Genomic DNA, 15,196 nt, shown 5'->3' on the forward strand with positions numbered 1-15,196 from the left:
TAAAATGTGGTAACTCTTAACCCCCTCTTATTTAGAGGTTGATTGAAACATCCTCGAAATAAGAGGTAGCTCTTAGAAATAAGAGTGAGGTTGAGATGAAGGTTTGTGTTTGCTTTGTGATTTTTATTTTCTTTTTAAAAACGAAAAATATGTATAAAGTTAGTTAAAAAGAGTAGTAAATAAGATATAGTCTATTTCTTGATTTTTTGATGAATAACTTTTATTAAAAGATGGTGGTGATGTGGATAAGAGAAGGGACTAAAAGTTGCCTTATAATTAATAACCCCTTGAGCGCGTTTGATTTCAAAACCCCGATTCCCAGTACGGGTCTGAGAATTTTTATGTTAACGATCACGATTTACGTATTTAGGTACAACCTAATTCATTCAATGTCAAATAAAGTCGTTGTAGTATAGTGGTAAGTATTCCCGCCTGTCACGCGGGTGACCCGGGTTCGATCCCCGGCAACGGCGTGTGGTTTTATTTATTTATTTTTAAAATCGATTATTTTGCTATTTTCTTCAAGTTACCCATTTTCTCTTTATACCAATTTTTATGAAAATACGACATGGTAACCCAACTTCCCAAGAACTTCATTACCATATTTAGTCATTTGCAATAAACTCAACATTTTTGTTTCTTACTCCGTAATTTTAACCTTTAATGGAACTTCATTACAATTTCATTTAGATATGTAAGTATCTCAACTCATTTAAAGATGTTGTCAAATTAGTGATGTAAATAGGACACCTAAAAAGCTAGATATCCATTCCGTTATACTTATTTTGACTTATATTAAATAAAATAAGTTCAAATTGCTCAAATAAATTAAAATAAGTTATGGTACAATAAAAAGTAAGGTATGTTTGGTTAGAAGCCATTAACTGTCGGTTGTTAGCTGGTTTGAGAAGCTGAATGTTAGTTATTAGTTGTTTTATTAGCTGGTTGACTAGATGCATGTAAACCTAGCAAACGGGTCGTTTGGATCGGGTCCATTCGGATTGGGTCATTTCGGGATATTTTTCTTTCATGTCGTTTTAGGGAATATAAATAGGTCGGGTACATTCGGGTTTCGAGTAACTTTGGTTTTTTATAATTGGGTCGGTTCTGGTTCGGGTCATATCGGATCGGGTTTTCCGGGTTATACCGGATTTTTTGGGTTAGATCGAGTTTTTCGGGTTGGATAGGATTTCTCGGGTATCGAGTTTTGATTAGGATACTTCTCTTTAGATTTGGTGTTCATTATCATAATATTATCAAACATTTTTCCTATAACACAAAAAAGTTTAAATTAATAAAAAGAAAATAATAATAATAATAATAATAATAATAATAATAATAATAATAATGGGCGATTAGGGCAGGATCATTTAGGGCACTTTCCACGTTCCCGGTGTTCGGAGGTACGGTCGACGGCGGTGCAGGAGGTTCCCAGGTGGTGCGTCGGCGGCGGTGTAGGAGTTCGTCGGCGGTTTCCAGGTGTTTACACGGGGTGTTTTGGTGCGATTTCCAGGGGGTTTTCAGGTGCTGTTTGGGTCCATTTTGCAGGGTGGTTCAGGCGGTGTTTTGTAGGGTATTTCAGGGTGTTTTTCAGGGTGTTTTGCAGGGTGTTTCAACCGGTGTTTGGTGGTCTGGTTTACGTGAATTCGCAGGCGACGATCTGGTTTGGTGGAGTTTCGAAGGAGGTTCTGTTACGTGGTTGGTGTACGTTGTTTGGCAGGGTGTTGGCTGGGTGCAGGAGGTTCGTCGGCGGCTTGTTTGACGCCGGTAGGTTGTTTGGTGGTCTGCTTTGGCCAGCAGTTTGTGTAGCAGTTTGTGTGGCATTTGTGTGGTTGTCAGGTGCAAGGTGTTGGCTTGCTGTTTGTGTGGCATTTGTGTGGTTGTCGGTGGCTGGCTACATGGTTGTCTTGTGCGGTTGTTTGTGTTGCTGTTTGTGTGGTTTTCGGTGGCTGGCTACGTGGTTGGTGTACGATATTCGGCAGTTTGTTTGTCTGGTGATCGTTGTTGTTTCAGTGGTGTTTTGGTGTGGTTACTTTTTGGTTGAAGTGCTTTGCTATGGCTAGTTCCGTTGAGAGGTTTCATTGCCCTTTTGTGGGTCTTAGCGGGTGCCAGGATGGAGGTGGGCGTGGTCTGGTCAGGAGTTCTCTGATCACTCACTTACGGGATCGTCATTGTTGCACTGGTGTGCGGGATGTAACCCGTCATTCCCTTACTACCAATTTGCAGGTTTTTTCTACGGCTGAGGTGACCTTTCGTCGTATGGGAATTTGGCTATGTGGAGATTGTTTCAAGACGCATACTCATCGTATTAGGTGTCGACATGGCAGTGGTTCTAGTACGGTTTTTGTGGACCCACCTGATTCTGGGGATGGTACTATTCGTTTTACTCTCTACGGTATTCAAAAACCACAAGCTCCTGCTTCCGAGCTGTCTACTTCTGATGCGCCTCGAGAACATCATTTTTCTTTTGATGTTGCTCTTCTAAACACTTTATGGTCTAAGCGGCTGCGTTCGGTGAAATCCATCCCTCCCAAATGTCGTTTGGGTTTTTCGCGAGTTCTGAAAGGGGCGCTTGATAAGGTGATTTGCAGACCAGATGACATTGCTTGTTGGGTTCAGTTGCTCGTGTTACCTCTTTGTGTCCTCAAGACTTTTTCTCCACGAAGTAATCGTGAGTGTTCCTCCGGTGTTAGGCGGCGACAACAGGAAGAGAGTATCACCTATGCTATTTATTCTTGGGGTGTGCCCGGTGGTTCTGAGCAACTTGTCATAGACACATTGGCTAGCGTGTCTCCCCCTCTATTGGATGTTGACGAAAACCATGATTTGGCGGAGCGTAATATTAAGCAATGCAAGAGAAAGATTTCTGATGGTCACTACACTGCTGCCGTTAGGGTTCTTTCTTCCTCAGGTCTTGCCCCTTACAATGATGCTACTCTTGCAGATTTGCAAGCAAAGCACCCTTCCGTTCCGGTCCCTACCTTACCGGATATCCCTGTTGATCATCACCTTACTACTTCCTCCGCCGTTGTTTTGGAGCAGATTAAGGGCTTTCCGCGTAGTACTTCGTGCGGTAGAGATGGCTTGCGTGCTCAACACCTTTTGGATTGCTTGGGTGGTGCTGCTGTAGCTGTTTCTGATGAGTTGGTGGATGCTATCACTCAGGTAGTTAATCTCTTTCTTGCTGGAAAGTGTCCTGCTGAGCTTGGAGGATACATTGCTAGTGCTCCTCTTACGCCACTTGTTAAGCCTGGTGGGGGTATTCGGCCTATTGCTGTGGGCACTATTTGGAGGCGCCGTGTTTCTAAGGTCGGGGCTGCTTTGGTTGGTCCGCGTTTAGGAAACTACTTTGGGGGTCTTCAGTTTGGAGTTGGGGTTCCAGCAGGTGGTGAGGCCATTCTCCATGCTGTCAATCGGTTGGTTGAGGCTCGTGGGGACGATGTTGGACTCTCTATGTTATTGGTGGATTTTCAGAATGCGTTCAATTTAGTTGATCGATCGGCTTTGTTGCGTGAGGTTCGGCTACATTGTCCTGCTCTTTCGCGTTGGGTTGAATTCTGCTACTCTTCTCCAGCGCGGCTGTATTATGGGGAGCATACCTTGTGGTCTTGTCAGGGTGTGCAGCAAGGGGATCCTCTCGACCCTTTGCTTTTTTCTCTGGTTCTACATCCATTGGTGTGTCGAATCAGAGACTCATTTGATCTATCTCTTCAGGCTTGGTACTTGGATGATGGCACTATCGTTGGTGACACTTTGGTGGTGGGACAGGTCTTGGAGTTGATTTTGGAGGAGGGTCGTCATTTAGGTCTCCATGTTAATGTTGAGAAGACGGAGGTTTTCTGGCCTTCGGAGGACCCACGCAATCGTCTAGAGGGTGTCTATCCTACGGATATTGCTCGTCCTACGCTTGGTGTTAAGTTGCTTGGTGGCCCAGTCAGTACGGATTCCTCTTTTTGTAAGGAGTTGGTTTCGCAGCGTGTGGCGAAGACTGTTGTGTTGATGGATGCTGTAGCCAAGCTTAATGATCCCCAGTGTGAGTTGTTGCTTCTTCGTGCGTGTACTGGAGTTTCTAAACTCTACTTTGCTATGCGCACTTGTCCGCCTCATCTTTTCGAAGCGGCCCAATTATCTTTTGATGTGGCTCTGCGGGCTTCTTTAGAGCGCATCGTGACTGCTTCGGGACCTGGGTTCGGTGACTAGCAATGGCGCCTTGCCACCTTGCCTTATTCTTATGGAGGATTGAGTGTTTATTCAGCTGGTGATGTTCGGCATTATGCTTTTCTTGCATCCCGTTTGCAGTCTTCTGGTTTGCAGGATTCGCTTCTTCGGCTTTCAGGTGTTGATGGTCGGGGACCGGCCTTTGATGATGCTCTTGGTCTTTTCAATAGGACCGTGGAGACCGACCTTATGCGTAGCCCTAGTGAGATCGCTGCCCCTACACTCATGAAGAAATTGGCAGACATATATTTCATGAAGGTTACTGCTGATGCGGAATCCGCCTACTCCTTATCTTCACGTCTTGTTGCCCTATGGAAATCACAGCAGGGGGATCACTCCTCAGCTTGGTTGCGGGCAGTCTCCATCTCGGGTTTAGGCCAGACTATGAACGGTAAGACTTATCGTTCGGTTCTTTGCTATCGGTTGGGTATTCCGTTGTTCTCTGATTCGACGCCATGTTCTGCTTGCTCTCGAGTTTTCGACGGGGACATTTATGGGGATCATGCCGTGTCTTGTGCTGGGATTGTGGATATCAAACATCGACATAATGTTGTTCGTGATACCCTTTTGGATATTTGCTATCGGTCGGGGATTTCTGCTCGCAGGGAGGTTGATGTTGGGCTGACTAGTGAGAGTGATGGAGCTCTTCGTCCTGCAGATATATTGCTTTACTCATGGGATGGCGGTCTAGATGTGTGTGTTGACTTGACTGGGTCTTCCCCTATGACGCAATCTGGGTTGTCAGGCTTCGTTCCGGGACGGGTTGTGGCGGTTGCAGCGCAGCGGAAGCAGGATAAGTATGCGGCACGTTGTAGGCTTTGGGTTACGATTTCTTTCCATTTTCCTTCTCTTCTTTTGGGGAATTAGAGAAAGGGGTTGTTTCTTTGCTGAAGCGGGTCCAGACGTACTCCAGGGCTCAGGACATTGGGGCACGGGCAGCTGCCCACATTTTCAGCAGGATCGGGCTCGCCATAGCTAGAGGAGTGGGGGCCCAGATTGTATCTCGGCTCCCTTCCAACTTCTTGTAGTTCACTTGATCTTTGTAGCTTGTTAAGCTTGTAAAAAAAAACAAAAAAAAATAATAATAATAATAATAATAATAACATAATTGACCTTTGATGACGAAAAAAAAATAATAATAAAAAAAAAAAAAAAAAAATATGAAAAGTTGAAAAAAACTTGTATTTAAAACTAATCGGTAAATTCGAGTTGCTCTTCGGTTCAGATCGATTCAGGTGATTTAAATTTTACAGTTATTTTTGGTTCGTGTTAGTTTGGTATCGGGTGAATATTGGTTCGGGTTCTTCGGTTCGGGTCGTTCGGGTATCGAGACATTTCAGGTCGAATCACGTCCGGGTCGGTTTCGGTTTCGGGTCGGTTCTATTTTGTTTTCATGTTAATTTTGGGTCGTCATTTCGGATCAATTTTGGGTTACAGATCGGATCAATCGGGTCAGATTTTCGAGTCCGGGTCAGTTTTGCCAGCTCTATGCATGTTAGCTATTAGTTGTTTGTATTAGCTGGTTTGACTAGCTGCTTGTGTAAAAATATTTGGTACATTAGCAGTTAGTTATTAGATGTTTAATATGTAAAATAAATATATATCAAGGACAACATATTACTTTGTTGTTGGGTACTTTATTTCTTATTAATATTAGACAAATACTTTATTATGTTAATTGTATTCTCTTTATTTTTTGAATAAAAAATGAATAAAATAAAAAAAGAAGTTATTCTCCCTTTTGTTAAAAATAAAAAAACTAATTCTTAATTTAATGATTTTACAAGCATGGTTGCAATAACTTTCAAGCAATTCAAAATACTAATACGGAGTATGTAATTTATTACATCAAGAAACGAGTAGCAAAAGGGGTAAAATGAATAAGGAGACGTGAACAATGTTTTTATGAGGGAAATAATGTAGGGTGCTAAGTTTGGTAAGTTTTGCAATTTTAGGCAATATTAGGACAAAGTTGTCATTTTACCTTCACTTTCTCAAACGTGCAAAATTAAAGCTCCTATGTTGAAGTTTTTTTACTCCAAAACTCTCTTCCAAACATCTCCTAACCGGCCAACACTTCTAATTATTTTTTTAAAAAAAAAACTCAAGCCTCCAATTTACCTCAAGAAGCTCTTTTCCCCTCAAACTTCTCCTTACCAAACACCCCATAAGTTAAGGCGCCACATTTAAGTTTGGATGATATGCTACAATGATGTACTACGTTCTATATTGATGTTCCAATTTATAATTTTGACAGTATTCAAAATTGTAAAGAGAATTTTCTAAATTATTTCAAATATATAAGAAAAAAACATATTCATGTGGTGTCTCGTTTGATTCGTCTCAATGAGTACTTTAGTAATATCAAAATTTTATAAATTTTGCTAATGTATAATTAGAGTGATAAATGATATAAAATCTGCAGTGGCAAACGTAAAATGTAGAAATTGAAACATCATTATGAAACATAGGGAGTATGTTACAACTTCAAAAAAAACCAGATATTTGCTAATTAAACTTCAAGTATACTCTTAGTGGGCGTTTGGTTCACGGAGTTGTATGAATTTTGGAATCAGGAGTGAAACTACGGTGGTATGGGTTTGAACTTTATTCCACATACCATGTATTTGGTTCAGTTCAGGAATGAATTTCTTCCCCTTATTGTTTGTTTCAAATTACAGGGATGGGGAATCAAATCTACTTTATTTTACTTTTATATTTTTTTTAATTAAATAACATTTCTAATACAACCTATATAAATTCCATGTACAATTAAAAGAAATTAAATTATTAATCACGAAATTCAAAATGCCATTACTGGATTTTCAAAGCATAAAATCACAAACCATATTGTTAAAATTAAAAAACCTACGATAGACTATCTATTTGACTAACTGAAAGGAGCAGGAATCTTCTCGAAGATCGATTCGCGTTCGGTTATCATCAATTGAGAATCGCAGATAACGATATACAAAAGACTCTTTTTCGGACTAGATAAAGTTACTACGAGTTCACGACTATGCCATTTGGGTTGACTAATGCGCCTGCAATATTCATGGACTTGAAGAATCGTGTATTCCATGCATTTTTGGACAAGTTTGTAGTTTTTTTAATAGATGATATCTTAGTGTATTTGAAGAACGAAGAAGATCATGGAGAACACCTAAGATCCGTATTGAGTACACTTAGAGACAACAGTTGTATGTCAAGTTCTCGAAGTGTGAGCTTTGGATGGAAAAGGTAGAATTTCTAGGAAAATTTATGTCTAAAAAAGGAGTTGCAGTGGATCCTGCAAATATCAAATCTAGTGAGTGGCCTCCACCAAAGAGTGTCACAGATATTCGAAGTTTTCTTGGTTTAGCTGGATATTATAGACATTTCGTGCAAGATTTCTCTAGGATAGTCAAACCAATGACTACTTTGATGAAAAAGGAAGCTAGATTTGAGTGGAATGAGCAGTGTGAGGAAGCCTTCCAAGCTTTGAAGACGCATGTGACAACCGCGCCAGTGTTAACTCTGCCAAATGGGGGTGATACATACGATGTGTTTAACTATGCGTCCAAGAATGGTCTAGGGTGTGTGTTGATGCAAAACAGGAAGGTTATTGCGTATGCATCACGACAATCGAAACCTTATGAAGCAAAATATCCTACCCATGATTTGGAGCTAGCAGCCATAGTGTTTGGATTGAAGAAATGGAGACACTACTTGTATGGTGTGAAATGTAAGATATTCACGGATCATAAGAGTTTTAAGTACATTGTCACATAGAAGGATTTGAATATGCGCCGAAGAAGGTGGTTGGAATTGATCAAGGACTATGATATAGACATCCAATATCACGAAGGGAAACCGAATGTAGTTGCAGATGCCTTGAGTAGGAAATTAAGCCATAGTGTGAATGCGTTAGTTGTTTCTAACGAGTTGTTTGCAAGGATATCCAACGATTGAATCTGGAGATCATGTATGGTGAATGTTTGGCGGGAATGATGAATGTGTTGACAATTCAACCATCATTATTTGAGGAGATTAAGGAGAATCAAGCTGGAGATGTCAAGTTAGAGAGAATCAAGGAAATTATTTCGCAAGGAAAAGAGACAAATTTTAAGATCCATGATGATTGGAGTTTGAGGTACAAAGGAGGAGGTGTGTGACTCAATAGTGTGAAGAATTGTAAGATAAACTAATGAGAGAAGGTCACAATACGTTATATTTTGTGCACCCAGGAGGTGATAAGTTGTATAAGGATGTGAAGAAGATCTATTGGTTGCCACTTGCCAAGAATGAATAATGAAGTGGCTGAATTTGTGGCTAAGTTTTTGACTTTTCAGAAAGTCAAAATAGAGCATAGGAGACCCCGTAGAAAGATTCAACCTTTAGAAATTCAGATTTGGAAATGGGTCTGTATTTCAATGGACTTTGTCACTTGTTTTCCTAAGTCAAATGTTGGAAATGACACTATCTGGGTCGTGGAAGATAGGTTAAACAAATCGGTAGTTTTATACCAATGAAGGAGACCTGGAAAATGGAGCAACTTGTTAACGCCTACATCAAATATGTTGTGAGACTACATGGAGTTCCTAAGGATATCGTGTCAGATAGGGATCCAAGGTTTCTTTCAAACTTATGGAAAAGAGTTCAAAAGAATTTTGGCACGACATTGAAAATGAGTACAACATTCCATCTAGCCGCAGATGGAAAAACTGAGAGAACGATTCAGACACTCGAAGACATGCTTCGTGCTTGTGTAATTGATTTCCAAGGAGGTTGGGAAGATAGCCTAGATTTGATTGACTTTTCATACAATAATAGTTATCATGCCGGTATAGGAGTGGCGCTATTTGAGGCCTTATATGGAAGAAAGTGTAGAAGTCCACTATGTTGGAGTCACATTAGTGAGACAGTTGTGCTAGGACCTCAATTGATCGATGATACATGAACCAAGTTAAGACTATCCAGTTAAAGATTTAAGAAACACAAGATCGTCAAAAGAGTTATGCAGACTTGAAATATAGGGACGAAGAATTCTAAGTGGGTGACAAGGTGTTTCTCAAAGTTTTACCAATGAAGGGTGCTATGAGGTTTGGTAAGAAAGGAAAGATAAGGCATATGATATCAAAGAAGTTTGATTGCTAAAAAAAACAGATGAAGTATATGAAAACGCAAGCTCTTTAAAAAACAATTGAAGCACATCTATGTTCTCAATTTCTCATCTTATATTCTATGGAGAATACTTTGTACTGCCATCTATGTATGAGAAATGTTAATGCTCTTTGCTAGATTTATAATATCTCTATTATATAAGCCAACTCCTGAGGTTATTTTGGTAACTTAACTTTTCGTGTCCACCTGCTAAAATACAAAATTACCCTCCCCCGTTCAACAGCTAATCTCAATTACAAACCCTAAAATGTCGTGGTCTCTACCGCAGTACCGCACACTCTCCTCCCCCCCTCTCCCTCCCTCACCCCATCTCTTCTCTTCCGATTTCTTTTACTCCCCCAAAACCTTCTCCCCGCTTCATCCTCTCCTCCGTCTCTTGCCGACGCGTCGCCATCACCATCACCATCACCGTCTTATATTCTATATGTTCGTCACGAATCCGTTGAAAACGCCGGAAACATCGGAAAAGATGACCTCCACATTAGGATCTTGCTATCCAAATTCACCCTCCTCCAGATCGCTGCTGTCGTTCAGTCCCCGGTCACCGTATTCTCCGCCGCTTCCTTAGCGCAGCCACCGTATTCGTTTTTCTATTTCCATCGGAAGTTCAGATCTGAAGGTAAAATCTTCCCTCATTTCCTTTATTATTTTTATGTAATTATAGTATTTGTTGTAATATGTATTCTTCAATTTGTTTATGTGAACTTTCACCATGATTTAGGCGTAATTCTTCTACTTCACTATTTATTCTTTTGATTATGTTTTTTTTAAATTGTTGTGTGAAATTGTTGTGAATTTGGGGGAAATTGTGTGAAAGTGTTGTTCTTGATTGTAGAAATTTGTGATATTTGACAGAAGTACAAGCCCTAATCTATTACGAAAGTACTAAAAAAATGAAGAGGGTCCGTTAATTGGGTTAATTGTGTGAAGATCTGATCCTTGAAATCATGTTTCGATAAACCATAAAATCATCAAGAAGGCTCAATTGAAATTAAAAGTAATTATCTCTTTATTTTTATTTTTTTTTCAGGGTTTTATTTCAGTTTTAGGGTTTTAATTCCAATTCCATTATTAGTTTTTTATTTCAGTAATTGGAAGCTGGGGAATAAAATATAAATGAGTTCTTATACTCCAATTGATTCAATTGATTTAATTCCTCTTCCTGCTAATTCCTGTGACTCCTCTTTCCGGTCTTAATTAGCTAATTGACTCCTCTTTCTTGACTTTGGGCTAATTCCAATTTATTCTGAAATAACAGCCACAGAGTTCAGTTTTAGGGTTTTTATTCTGATATGGTAATTTGTTGATTTCTGCTCAGTTTCTTCATAGAGAGCTTCTTATTCGAATTGCGCACAAGCTATTGAACTTGATAATGCGTTATCCAATTCTGGTGAGATTTCATCAATTTTTATTAAATTTTTATTTTTTTGGAATTGATTCTGGAGATTTGGTTTATTTGATGTGTTTTTCCTATTTTTGTTTGAATTTCTTAACAGGCTCTTGAATAATCAAACGGTATGAAATGTTACCTAATTTCAGTTTAAAATCTAGCACCCACTATTTCTTATTAAATTTTCATCTGAAGACTCAATTTCAATGATTTCAGTAAGTTATCTGTTGTAGATTTTCTACAGTTTTTCTTGCAGTTAGAATTCAGTTTTCCTCGGTTATTGTTACGCGTTTATTCTGAATGCAACTGTGGTTCGTTGTTTGCAGGAACAAAGCCGAGACAAGGGGGAAATACCAGCAAGTTAACAAAAAATGTCTCTATTACATTTATAACTGAATACTGTAGCCAACAACTCCATCAATTTCATGGAAATAGCCAACAACTCCATCAATTCCTCTCCATCAAACCAAAGGTAATCGATTCATCGTCTAATTCGTTCTTAGTTCCTGCTAATTTAATCAATTAATTTGAGTTTGAATGTTTGATGATGATGATGATGAACTGTAAGTAAGGTTTGCATCGATGATGGTCTAAATCGAGTTGCTTTTAATTAATTACTTCCTATTTGTGGGATTTCCCGGATGTCAATCATAAAAGTTGTGGATTCATTGATGTATAAGGGTTTCGGGTTGACTTAGCTGTTACGAGTTCTATTATGTTCTTGGGTATACCTAGATTATATAAACAATGGATGTGAAGTCTACATTAAGAACCAAGCCAAAGGTTAATCACAACAGAATATATCTCTTATCTTCTCTCTTTTTCCTCCTTAGATTTGCTTGCTTTCCTTGAACAAAAAATTCTTATATGCACATTGAGCAAATTTTTCTTGCTGAGTGGTAGTTTTAAAGAGAAAGCTGGAGACTTCTACTCTGTTGTGACGATTTTCTCAGATGTTATGTGTTTATCATCTACTGTTCTTTAATTACTCTGGAGACTTTTACTCTGTTCTTTAATTATTCAATCAGGCATCAACTATTCAATCATTGTGTTTGTTTAATTGGATTTCATTTGATTAAGTTTTTGGAGGTATTGCAAAATAATGACTCCAAAATTGAAGAAAGAAAAGCTTTGGGTGATTATTAATTTGAACTTTTTTAAAAATTTGGTTAAACTTGAATTTCACCACGTTCAGCTGATTCTATATTCCTATTCTGTTGCAATCGCGTGAGTATGACTAAGTACTTGATTATTATAAAGTGTGCTGTTTCATTGAAATGTTCGACAGTTGCAAATAGTTATGAAAATATATGTGTATATGATTGTACAAAACTTATATGCAAAGGATCAATTAGTTTAGGTATAATATAGAGTTTTGACGTCATATTTTCAGGTTCATTACTTTTTTTTTACCATATGTTAATATGCATTTCTTAAATGCCCAAGGTCATATGAAAAATCAAGCAAAATCCTAATCAAAGATTTCAACCGTTTTTTTTATCCATTTGATCAAGTTGCTAAGTAATAATGGATTAGTAAAAAAACAAATACTTTGATGGTTTGACAAAATAAACAGCAAAAATTAATATATGAAATTAATTACATACTTTTCAATTTGATAATGTGCACGAAAATGTACCTTCTTTATTATATTTGTTGGATTTTATGTCAAATACTGATAAATTCAACATTTCTGCAGAAGTCAAGCTAAGGCAAGAATTAAGATCATTACAGGAAGCTATGCATAGCTGTGAATCTAAACATGGAGAACAATAATAGCATATGTGTTTATATAGAGATGATCATGAAGTTAGGCAAGGGACTTGAGGTGAAACAAGAGGATCAATTGCCCCATCTATTATCATGCAGTTTGTTCTGTTTGGTGTGAATTGTTATAGGTTATGAATTATTAAATTGTTTTATTATTTAGATTTTTTTAAAATAGAGATGACTTTTAATCTCTATTCTGTAGGTGAGCTTTTTTTCTTACCTATTATTTAGGGTGATTTACTGTAATAAATATAATCTAGCATGCATTGTGTGCATATAAAGAAAGAAGGTATCAATAAGCTTTGGAAATATAAGTTCATGTCCTAGATTTATATTTTGATTTTGCGTATATTAGTCGTAACAATACAATTTAAGTTTCTTAATGATTCCGCACGCATCGCGTGCATATAAGACTAGTTTAGGTAGATCCCAACTCCTAAACTCCAAAAATCTGGAAATTTCTACCAATAATAAAATACAACTATCGTATACTTTCTCTGTTTCATTCCGACGTTCCAATTTCTACTTTTCACGTTTGTCATATCACATTTGTATCATTTATATTTTTAATTATACATTATCAAAAAGAATATTAAATTTTATATTATTAAAGTACTCATTGATATGAATCAAATAAGACCCCAGATGAATATATTTTTTCTTATGTATTGGAAATAATTTAGAAGATATGATTCTCTTCCATTATGAATAGTGTCAAAACTTTAAATTGGAACATCATTATTGAACGGAAAGAACAATAAATTGACCATATTATCTACAACATATGTTTTATATGGGCCATAACTCACACTCAAAATTTATTGATTCAAAATTTATTTAAATCAATAAATTTATACAGATTTTAAATTATAAGAAGAGCCTTTACCTAAACTCAAAAGTGTATTGACAAAATTTTACCAAAATAATATTATACTATGTAATAACTATGAATGACACATAATATTTGTAACCAAAACCTAAACATCCTATATTTGTAATAATTTAGAAATGTAATATACCATACGTATTTTATATATGACCTAACATAAACTCAAAAATATATGTTAAATATAATAATGTGAAATTATATGGATTATAACCAATAATTCGCGTGATAAACTAGACTCTAACTATATTTTAACACAACATAGGTTCTAAAGTTCCATCAACGTATCTACTCTGCTCAAAGATTAAATCCAATAGAAAAACAAGGTTCAAGGTTTACAATTGTTTAATTTTAACCTTTAAAATTTTAGAGAAATCAAGTAGCCTTTATATTTTTTTAAAAATTAATTCAGTTTTCATATACATAATTACTCAGAATTTATTTCCCCGAAGTAAATGAAAAAGAGTTGAAAAACATTCTTGTGTTGTATGTACGCAGTAAAAGACCATGCTTAATTAACCAATTTCAAACAATTCATTATGTTTCACCGTTTGAATTATTATGTCGTTTTTATTTTGTATTTTGTATTTTCTCAATCGCATATAACAAAATCCAATTAAACTTTGTTTCATTAAATGTTTACGAGTAAATTAATAATACTCCGTAAAAAGCTTTAGTACCATCCATGTGTTGCACCATTCTTAAACTAGCTTGTAGACAGTGGAATTGCTTGTGCAACATAACAATGGATTGATCAAGTGGCAAGATAACCGAGGATGGAGAGTTATACACGATGTTACAAGTCAATGATTGATAAAAATGGTTGAAAAAGTCATCGAGTACAATAGTATTGTTGTATATAAGAAAGATATGGAGGGTCTAACACTATTACATGTAGCAAGTTCTTTGGGTATTTTTGATGTGATTAAGTTTTTGTTTTCTAAATCACCATATTTTTGTTAGTCTGTCGATGCACATGAAAGAAACCTTATCCATATCTCATCGTTGTATGATCGAAAAAAATATATTGAAGTATTTGTTAAAACAACAAGAGGAATGAAGGTATAATAAATCAAATGGACTTACACGGTAATAATTTACTATATTTGGTTGTTTTAGATGACCATAATATCCCTTATTTGATTAGCCATCTAAGAAAAGATGTGTGGGCCCGTAACAAAGTAAGAATGACAACTTTGGACATCGTGCAAAAGAACACCCCTGCATTTTTTACTTTAAGTTAGGAAGTTTACCCTTAAAATTTTAATAGATCGTGGAGCTCGTCCAACTTTAGCAAACATTTAAGAAAACTGTGTAAGAAGAGAATGGTATAACTTGAAAGGAGGATTTGATGATGAAATACAAAAGAATTTCGACATGCACGTCTTAATAGCTATTTTGGTTGCTACTATTGCTTTTCATGGTGCATATTTTGTAATGGTACGTGTTATAACGAAAGCAAGAAAGACAGTTAAGAACGTAAACAAAGAACACAAAGACTAACGTGGTTCACTATCAATGTGTTAGCTATGTCCATATGCAGAAGAGAGGAAAACGTTATTGATATATCTCTATTACATAAGTGAAGAGGGGAGGGGAATTTCGATAATCCCATTTTTTGTGTCCCCAATCAAAAAAACTAATATACTCCAAGCAACTTCCCAATTTTAATTCAATAAAAAAACCAATTATTTAATAATTTAAAAACTGATTTGAATAAAAATTCAGTAAACAAAAGAAAAAAAATGCATACTGCTCTTCATTATGGC

The 15,196-nt window shown here is 36.9% G+C and overlaps 1 non-coding gene across 1 annotated transcript; it reads left to right on the plus strand.

Annotated features, from left to right (window-relative positions):
- Window positions 1-401: 401 nt before the first annotated feature.
- Window positions 402-473, plus strand: TRNAD-GUC (transfer RNA aspartic acid (anticodon GUC)). Its single transcript has one exon. It is a non-coding gene; the product is annotated as a tRNA-Asp (tRNA).
- Window positions 474-15,196: the final 14,723 nt, after the last annotated feature.

The sequence above is a fragment of the Spinacia oleracea genome, chromosome 1 (genome assembly GCF_020520425.1).
Source record: "Spinacia oleracea cultivar Varoflay chromosome 1, BTI_SOV_V1, whole genome shotgun sequence".
In the NCBI taxonomy this organism is placed as follows: domain Eukaryota; kingdom Viridiplantae; phylum Streptophyta; class Magnoliopsida; order Caryophyllales; family Amaranthaceae; genus Spinacia; species Spinacia oleracea.